This window comes from Cicer arietinum, chromosome 5 (assembly GCF_000331145.2).
Source record: "Cicer arietinum cultivar CDC Frontier isolate Library 1 chromosome 5, Cicar.CDCFrontier_v2.0, whole genome shotgun sequence".
In the NCBI taxonomy this organism is placed as follows: Eukaryota; Viridiplantae; Streptophyta; class Magnoliopsida; order Fabales; family Fabaceae; genus Cicer; species Cicer arietinum.
Window position 1 is genome coordinate 67,096,455 of NC_021164.2, and position 11,351 is coordinate 67,107,805.

The following is an 11,351-nucleotide window of genomic DNA, read 5'->3' on the forward strand; positions in this document are numbered from 1 at the left end:
TGTAGTTTGTATCCCTATGTCAAATTATTCTTTGGATCTTTTGATGAAAGGCAAAGTAACAAGACTAGATTAGACAATAGTGATGCCTTTTTTTCAGTCAGGGATCAAGCAATATTGTGTGATTCTACAACAAATATTATCCCTTGTTGTATTAAACATTTGTGCAGTGGTCAACAGAAGATATTCAAAGTTGTATTATAGTTATGCACAATTGTATTGCAAAACTGATGTAAGTAAACATCATTAAAATAATCATATAACTAACTTTGGCTTCATTTTCATGCAAAAGGGAATGCTTGGATTTTTCAATTTTTAATATCTGTTTTATTTTAAATAAATAAATAAAAGATCATTTCTCAACATAGCATTCCTCACTATCTCTCGAACATTATTAGTGTCGTTTTGTTTGCTTAGCCTCAATTTGTTCCTGCAGTGTCACCGTGGGTTGAATAGAAACTTGGATTTCTTGCTTCACAAAATTGCAGTGATTTTCACATTGAGACTAGATTGTGAAACGTGGAACCAAACACACTATTAGTTATGGTTTGCAAGGTCGGTTGTAGAGGGACACTATACGTCCATTCTTGGCTACTTGACTTTCTAGTTGCTTCCTTTAGTAAAAAAATGAATGAATGGTGTGGGTGGGACTAAGACTCAATCCGACTTTTTGACCTTATTTGATTAAAAAATAAAATGAAAATTCATGCCAAAAGAAACTGAAATGAGATAAAATGTATTTAATGCAAGTTTCAAGTTTTGGTAGAGAATAAAAATAAAGAATGTTAATGTCACTATTAACAAGTTGAAGAAATAATAATAAGCCGTAACCTCTTTTGTCCTAACCTAATCTAATCACATTCAACATGCCAAATGTTCTAAGTTGTGTTCATTTTTTTATTCCAAAATATATGAATGATTTGATTTTCTTAGTGTTAGCGTACGTAATGAAAATCGCTTCTTGGTGCTAGCTATCACCGTAATACATGAAGAAATGTTATTGATACGCTATTGGTATGTTATAGTGTTGTGATACTATTGAATAAATAGAACGATTGACATTGACACGCTTGGTTCATTCATGAACAACAGCACTTTGAAAAAAGTTGTGGAGGAAAAATGAAAAGAGTGCAAATTAGAGGTTGGGGTGGATATGTTCTACTTCTAAAAGAAAAGCTGAAAAATCTCAAACAACACTTTTCAAGTAGTGGAGTAAACACTACTTTAATTGGAGATTTAGATGGATCAAGAAAAAGTATAAATGGCACTCCAAGTTCTGCCTTCAAGTGCCTTGTATTATTAGCAAAACACACTTTTTGTCAAACTTAGGTTAGGTATGGCAAGAAATGAAATAGTGGAAATGATTATGGTTTGAAGTTGATTGAGGTTAAGAGTAAGAAGCCAAGTAATGAAATATGTCCTAATTTAAGTGGCGGTCAAATCATATTAGTCGATAGAACTTAATTCATATACATTTTCGGTATAAAGAGTTTTTACACTATTATTCAATTATAATTATTAGATCATTATATATATATATTTAATTATTATCATAACTACATCTAAAGTCATATATATGAATGTTTGTAATGTGTTTGTAGTATAAAACATTTTATATTGACAATATATAGTAATTAAACTTTTATCGATAAAATAAATTATAATTGATTGAATTTGATTTGTATCATAAAATTAGTGATGCATATAATACTAACCATTGATAAATTCTTTTTTATTATAAATGCAAAATGGAGAATAGTTACTTAAAAGTGATACTCATAATATTTTAAAAAAGAAAACAATTATTACATCAAAAATCAAAGTAAGAATATTTCTGGAATAATCTTTTATTGATTTTTTTATGCAAATATGATGGTTTTTATAGGATAAAGCAACTGACTTGTTGATTTATAGTGATAAGCTATAGTAAAATTATTAATATTGTATTTCGATGCTAATCCATAAAGCAATTGACCTTACTGATCTCGACCCATAGTTAATTAATTTGAAGTTATGAAAATGACTTCAACTTCGATTTCAATGAGCATGTACCTAAACATATGTTAAGTTAAGAAGTTATAAACATATGATCGGACGAACACAATCTACCAAAACATTTGAATCTGAAATTCGTTAAATGTAGGAAATCCAAATTCCAATATGAACCAATCAAATGACAAGTACTACAAATGATTAGTATATGATCATATCTCCCTACAATAAAGGTAGGTGACACCGACCAGGCAACTACTAAGCTACCTTGACGTGACAATGTTGTTTATGATTAATGTATAGTATATATCAGAAACAAATTGAAAGACATCATTCACCAAAAAAAGTAAGACATGCATATTATGAAGATGAGATAATATTTTCTATATAGGATGGAAAGAATTGAACAGTAAATTAAATTATATGTTTATATTCAGGCACCCTAGACCAATAGGTTGGTGCCTTGTGATAGACACTATTACTCAGCACCATGTGTTAGTGTTATATTCACATACAAACAGAGGAATATTGATATATCTTGAAATAGCTAGTTAGAGCCTAGAAGGTGTTGAGAGGAATATTCCAATCAGAACTGAACATTATATTTTTTTAAAGTAAGCAAGTAGAATGAAAATGGAAAGGAATGCATGAATGAATCAATGAATGAATATAAACTGAAATCACTTGTCCCTATACACACTACCCCACGTCTTCCTCATTATAACTTCCTTTCTTAATATCACCCTTGTCCCGGGGGAATGTATTGGACTGGCCCTATGAATAGTACTTCTAACCTCACACTACATTTTTCTATAATCTCTTTTTTTATATATATTTTGTGTTAATAATATATTAATTCTGTTGTACAATAATGATACATTCATTATTTTATACATATTATTAAAAGAATACGTGATTAATTTAAATAAAAATAATTATGATTTTATTATAAATTATACTAGCTATTAAGGTATATTTTATAAATATATAATTATCTTTATCATATATATATATAGAATAGAGAATAATTATTTGAAAGTAACGAATATAATATCAATTAAAGGATATTATTAAAAAAAATTAATTAACAACAATTAAAAGTGACTCTTCTTATAAGAGACAAGTAGGGCTCGTTTGATGGTCAGGATAATTAACAAGACAAAATATACTTATCGTATTTTATCCAAGTCTTTTGTTTGATGTCGGATATGATACGGCAATCAAATTTTTTAAATATATAATATTTCAACCTTATTTTCTAATCCTGAATTTAAGATAAGTTAAAATAATGTGTCTCTAACTCGAACATTAATAAATGTTTTCTCATTCTTGTCCTTTCCTACCCACGTTCTCCACTCTCAACTTGTTGTCTCCACTTTTAACTTGTGTTCCTCTCCTCCTCCCTCTCCACAGTACTTTCCTCTCCATTCCATCTCCATTGTCGCTCTCGTCTCCCTCTCCACCGTCACCGTCGTACTCCTCTCCATCGTCGCCCTCTCCCAAGATATCATTTTTCACTGTTTTTCACTCTTTTCGTTTTTGCCCTAATTTTCTTAGATTTTCTTATTGTGTTGATGAAATAATTTTTTGATTTCCTCTGATTTTATGATTGTTTTCTGTTGTTGATATAAGGTTGATTTTATGATTATGGACATTGGATTGATTTTCTCTTTTCATATTTGCCTTTTTCATATTCGCCCTGATATTTTTGTTGTTTTTTTATTTATTTTATTTTACAACATGATAAAAGTTACGATTGTGTTAATATTGAAAAGTTGAAAAAATAAACTTTGATTCAGAGGATTTCTGAATTTTTTTTCTGTGTTCATATTTGCCCTTTTTCTCTGTCATCTTTGATTTTTGAGTTTTATGTTAATTATTTTTGTATATAGTTACTAATAATAAACTTTGATTGATGTTTATAAAAAAAATATATGAATGTTATTTTGAAAGGAAAAAAATTAAATAGATTATAAAGATAAATTTGTCATTTTATTACAATATAAATCATATAATTTGATTATATGTTGTGTATCAAATACCGATAAGCTAATCTTATTAAGTTTGTTATCATGTGCACATCAAACACGTGACAGATAACTCTTTATCATGTCTATATTTTATCTTGTTTCTATCTTACTCCTTATCTTATCATATCTCTATCCTATCTTATGTAGCAAACGGACCCATATACAAACACATATAGTATATGTTAGCATGAGGGAAGCTCAAAGGGAGAACTAGTCTCAAAAGACTAGTAACGAGAGTGTTTTCAAACTTATAAGTCTAATTTTTTAGGCGCCAATTTCCAATATAACACTCAAAATTGATTATTTTAAATAACCATCAACATTCTTCTCTATATATATATAAATGGATAAAATTTAGATAGAATTCTTTGTAGACCACAAAGCAAAAAGGTGTCGTTATCATATACTAAGCGTTATTGTAAAAATATTTGTTTGTTTTATATCATTTGTCATTTTAAATTATCTTAATATCAACCATGTAAATATTTTAAAAAGTAAATGACCAACTTGAAGGGAAAAAAAATAACATATTTAAAATTTTGAATTAAGTTTAAGGAAGTTTAGTGTATATTTTTCTTTTGAAAAATCACAAATTTTACGATTCGTATATGTTATTTCAACCTATTACTTTGGTGAATAGATAGTTTTCTTACTTTAAATTTTAGCCTGCATGATCTTTTGTAAAAAAAACTCTCATACTATGTAGCCCTCCTATTTTATTTTTTGATAAAATGCAATATGTATCTTATATTACAATGATGAATATTCTATTAATTAATACGGACAGTTTAATAAAATCATTTCACTCATTAAATTGTTTATTGATCATTGCTAAATGGTATCAATAATGATTTATGAACATTTATAACATAAATTGGAGGTTCCTAATTTAGAAAAAGTAAATTAATTTGATAAATTGGTACCTTAAATTTTAAATGTCGATCAAATTAATCTTTAAAATTGTAAATATTAATTAAATTAGTCTCTAAATTTTTGCAAATTGGCAAATACATCTTAAAAATTATAAAATATCAATTAAAATAGTTCATATTTAAATTTTTATCGTTAAAGAATTATGATATGATATGTTAATTGAATATGTGACCCCTCTACATTAATCTCATATCAAAGTCATCACAATATGAACTAATTTTTCTATGAAATTTAAATATTTCATAAACTAATTTGTCAAATTAACTTATACACAATTAGGCATAAAGACAATTACTCACAAATTTATCTTTGAGATAACAAAATATAATCGACAAATTTGTCATCGAGAAAATGACATTAAAGTAGAATCAATACTGATAATACAGATAGTCAGTTACACTGCTACATCAAAATATCTTACAGTAAAAGTTTACTGAGAAACTATTTTAATTGATATTTTATAATTTTAGAAATGCATTTGCAATTTGCAAAATTCAGAACTAATTTAGTCGAACTTACAATTTCAAAAAGACCAACTTATCTATCCACTCATTTTAATATTATATAGCTTGAGATCATCCTCTATTTATCTCTTTTACCCACTTTGTATAGGTGTATTTATTGCATGTTGTTTGGAATATCTATCTATATCTCTTTTGATACATACATCTTTTATTGTTTTAGAAATGTGATGATCATATTGATAATCTCTTCATTTTTTTAGCAACTCTTAGGGAATATGTTAATTCACTAAACCAATAACATGATAAAAGTGATTTAAAACAAAATATCATATGATAAAATTAAATACGATGTAATTTTATTAAATAATTGTTGTATTAAATGCGATTGAATAAATTAATGCTTTTATTTATTTAAATAAATATAATTTGAATAGTAAACTGTTACTAAAAAAAACTATTTTGTTTTAAAAAAATACTTGGAATAAAATTTAAATTTGTCATTACTTTTTAACTATTTATAAAAATAATTATCAAATAAAAATAGATCAATTTCAAATAATAAAATAATATTTTGTTAAAAGAAAGATCGTTATCATAAGCATTTCCTTTTAATAAAAAGAATAAAGAAAGCAGCACTCCCATAACTCTGTCAGAAAAAACATTAACATAATTGAAGGGATGGGGGAAAAAAACGAAAAGTTGTTATAGTTACATGTTTTGGTTTTTTAGTTTTAAAAACTAACAAATTGAAAATAGTTTAAAAGAAGGTGTTTCTCAAACAAATTTTTTAATTTTTAAAAGCTAAAAAATAATTTTTGAAAAATAAAAATAAATCAAACAACCCTAAGTGTTTTGGATTTTAAACAAATCTTTTTAATTCTTTTTTTCTGTATTAAATAAGTATTTTGGTGTTTTTTGCTTTCATAAATTTACCTTAAACTCATAAATAAAATTAAATATAGAAAATTAGTCAATTGAAAAATTATTTTAGCAGAAGCAAACACATGTCTTGCCTGACACGTCAAGTTTTGCCTAGTTGAGTTGACCTTCGATAATCAACATGCATGCATATGTGACATTTGGGAGGACTACGAGTGTTGTTAGTTTAATTTCTTATTTAATTTAATATAAAATATAGTTTAGATTTCAGTTTTTGCCTCTTGACAGTTATGTCTTCCAATCTTTGTCGCAATTAATTTCAGACTCACGCGCATAACTACTTCTAATAAATTAAGCTTCTAGTTTCTCATTTACTTTCCCCGGATTTTCAATATTCTTCCTTATAAATTAATTATAATTATTATTATTATTATTATTATTATTATTATTATTATTATTATTATTATAATTATTATTATTATTATTATTATTATTTGTTTGAGAAACACCTTCTTTTAAACTATTTTCAATTTGTTAGTTTTTAAAACTAAAAAACCAAAACATGTCATTATAACAACTTTTCGTTTTTTTTCCCCATCCCTTCAATTATGTTAATGTTTTTTCTGACAGAGTTATGGGAGTGCTGATTTCTTTATTCTTTTTATTAAAAGGAAATGCTTATGATAACAATCTTTCTTTTAATAAAATATTATTTTATTATTTGAAATTGATCTATTTTTATTTGATAATTATTTTTATAAATAGTTAAAAAGTAATGACAAATTTAAATTTTATTCCAAGTATTTTTTTTAAAACAGAATAGTTTTTTTTAGTAACAGTTTACTATTCAAATTATATTTATTTAAATAAATAAAAGCGTTAATTTATTCAGTCGCATTTAATACAGCAATTATTTAATAAAACTACATCGTATTTAATTTTATCATATGATATTTTGTTTTAAATCACTTTTATCATGTTATTGGTTTAGTGAATTAGCATATTCCCTAAGAGTTGCTAAAAAAATGAAAGAGATTATCAATATGATCATCATGTTTCTAAAACAACAAAAGATGTATGTATCAAAAGAGATATAGATAGATATTCCAAACAACATGCAAGAAATACACCTATATAAAGTGGGTAAAAGAGATAAATAGAAGATGATCTCAAGCTATATAATATTAAAATGAGTGGATAGATAAATTAGTCTTTTTGAAATTGTAAGTTCGACTAAATTAATTCTGAATTTTGCAAATTCATATAATTTAGCACTCCCAATCACTCAATGATTCATGTTTTGGTTTTTAAGTTTTAATTTATCACTCAATGACTCATCAATACATTTAAAAAACTATAATTACTCATAAAAATTTTCATTTCAATAACCCATAAAAAAATACTATCTAAGATCTTCAAATCATGACAATGCAAGTTCGACTACATACACACATTCTATAATATTGTTTTTATATTGTCAATTATTGTTCAAGATCATATATCAATATTATTGCATATGAAATGAGTTTTTTTTTCTAAGTTGAATGTGTCTCTCATAACATTTTTTCTTTTTATAATTAAAAAAGCTCAAATCATAATTGAAATAAAAAATAATAATATTAAATATTTGAAAATGAAGTACTTCTAACTATTTCATTATTCGCTCGAAACTTTTTATGTCTTAAACATTCATAGACTTTTATTGCCTATAATTTTTTTCAACAACTCTTGAAGTTTCTTGACTGTGTCAAATAATTATTTTAAAATTCCAAGACAGACACGAATGAATTATTTCAATATTTTAGATTTAACAAACTATCACTCGCGAATGAATGTTATAATATATCACAAAGCACACAATATTATTAGAAGAACCACTTCAATGAAATAAAAAAAGTTTGAATAAACCAATTCCACATTTAAATATATTTTGCAAGAATTGTATTAGTCAACAATGTTTTACTTTTTCTTTTGTACTAAAGCAAATCTAGTTTATATATAATTATTCAAAAATATATTTATCTTTTAAGTACATAAATACATCAAGATGTATCTTCAAAAAAATATAAACTATCCAATATCTTCAAATCATGACAATGCAAGTTCGACTACATACACACATCAAGATCTATATTCTATTTTTCAACCACTCTCTTGAAAATTCTAAGTTCAAACAATGATAACGATATTATAAAATGCAACCAATGTACACCTATTTATGTGACACACTATTAATTCACAATTACTTCAATAATATTGTTTTTATATTGTCAATTATTGTTCAAGATCATATATCAATATTATTGCATATAAAATGAGTTTTTTTTCTAGGTTGAATGTGTTTTCCATAACATTTTTTTATTTTATAATTAAAAAAACACAAATTATAATTGAAAGAAAAAAAAAAGAATAATATTAAATATTTGAAAATGAAGTACTTCTAACTATTTCATTATTCACTCGTCTTAAACATTCATAAACTTTTTTTGCCTATAATTTTTTTCAACCACTCTTGAAGTTTATTGACTGTGTCAAATAATTATTTTAAAATTCCAAGACACACACAAATGAATTGTTTCAATATTTTAGATTTAACAAACTATCACTCACGAATGAATGTTATAATATATCACAAAGCACACAATATTATTAGAAGAATCATTTCAATGAAATAAAAAAAAAAAAAGGTTTGAATAAACCAATTCCACATTTAAATATATTTTGCAAGAATTGTATTAGTCAACAATGTTTTACTTCTTCTTTTGTACTAAAGCAAACCTAGCTTATATATAATTATTCAAAAATATATTTACCTTTAAGTACATAAACACTTAAGTATATTCTACTATAAAACAAAATTAACATTACATTTAAATTATATATTATTATTATTTTGTACTTAATAATATATTAAATTTTACCGCGCAACGTGCGGGTTATTCTCTAGTTCCTATTAATTATGGAGAGGATGAATCATACAAAGCAATTTAATTGATGAGTTGAAAACATTAATGGAAAGCTTTTGAAATCGTTGGAACGACCTTCCTATAAATTTGCCAACATAATTGTTAAATGATTTGCAATATACTCTCTAATCTCATATGAATTTTATGCAATTCTTTAAAAATTATATACTTTATTAGTGTAAAAAAAATGTTTTACACATGTATCTAATCAAATTCAATTATTGTATCACTTTGTTACATAAACTCATGAAATATCTCCTCAAATATTTAGGTGATGAGTCGTGGTTAGATAAGTGTAAAACTATATGTAAATTTTTTATAGTAAATTTCTGTTAAACTCTTTATTTATTAAAAAAAAAATCATGTTGTGAATGATTGAAATTGGAGATGATAAGTTGAGTGCTGGCACCAAAAAATAATTTGTCTTGATACAATAATGGTGTGTGGGGACTGTGGTGTAATACATGCGATACGGCCTCAAAAGTGGCCCCATATGTTTTGTGTACTAAAGCCATGCCAGCTATGCAATCTCAAATCTCAACCAATTTTTGATATTTAGACATGATTTTGAAGTACTACACCAAAGTACAGCAATTTATGAGTTAAGATTCTAAAACTCAACTCCTTAATCAGACGCTAATGTCATCTGTTTACTCAGTAATGTATCCTAGCATTCGGACATTTGGAATCAAATCAAACCCCAATAATTCATTTAACTATTATTCATTAGTCAATAATGTTAATTCTAAATTATAAACGGGTCAGTTACCACCGACTACTTATCGTGTTTTCTGCTTTTATTTTCACTTCAACTAATAAACTTAAGAGAATATATTTCTCGCTGAGTCTTTTATCTCTTTATTAATAATTTAAAACAGACATGAATTTAAATAATTGAAAATATTTTCCAAGTCTAAAATAGTATGAATATGATGTTGCCATGTTATGTATTAACATAAGGAAATATTAAAAATAATCCAATGTCAATAGGTGAAGTTGACATTAATGTTATTAAATTGTAAGTAAATTATCGATTGTGTTATTATATATTGAAGCCTTGACCATGCCTTCCTTAACCCTAAAACTATGGCTAGAAGTCTGTGTGTATTAACGGTATATAGTATTGGAAATGTGTAAAGAAAGATCATGTCATGTGTGAAAATTTGTAATAATGGTTCTTTCTGCAAAGCAATGTGGGGTAGTCAACCTATGATTAGATAATAGTCGGCAGAGATTTTAACTATACGCTAAATTATCATTTTCAAAGTCTACAAAAAGGATAAACTGATAATAGTGTATCATTAAGAAAATAATAATTTCAAGCAACTTGTCTTGCATTTCCTTCATACTATATGTGAATCAATACGAAAAGAACAAGTAATTTATCTCACAATTAGTGATAGCTAGATATAGGAACTCATAATAAAAATATCATATGGATTAATATGCATATAATATTGAATGCTATGGTGGTTTAGTTGGCTAAAACAACACTTGGTTGGTTTTGAAACAAAAAAATAAAATGAAGGCAAGGGCGATTGTTGACACAAACTAATTCCAATGTTATTAATCGCATATCTGAAAAATTACACAGACTAATTGTTTAATAACAATTATTAAACAATACTTTGTACTAAATCTTGATTGCGAAATAATAACACTGTGTTTAAATCTCTGTACGTTATAGACGCCGCTATAACTATTATTTGACCAACAATAACTGATTCAAGATCTGATACTAATTAATAATAAAAGTATGTAATAGAGAAGCAAAGTAACTTGTGTGATTAATCAAATGAAATAACTAATGATGAAAAAATTAATGAGATGTAGTCACCTGAAAAGTGAGCGTTTGTGTTGTGGACATGTATGCTACAAACAAGTAGTTACTGTCAAAGAAAGCATTGACATTGGAAATTTTTAATCAATCAAATACCTTACCGTCCGTTACCTAACTCTAACGGCTGCTTTCTTTAAAAGGAACGTCTACTATTTATATTGGTTTGACATCCAATATGGTAGGATATGTTTTGTTATAAATAGGCTAAGCTACACCTCTTAGAAAGCATCTCAAAACAAACCTACACAAG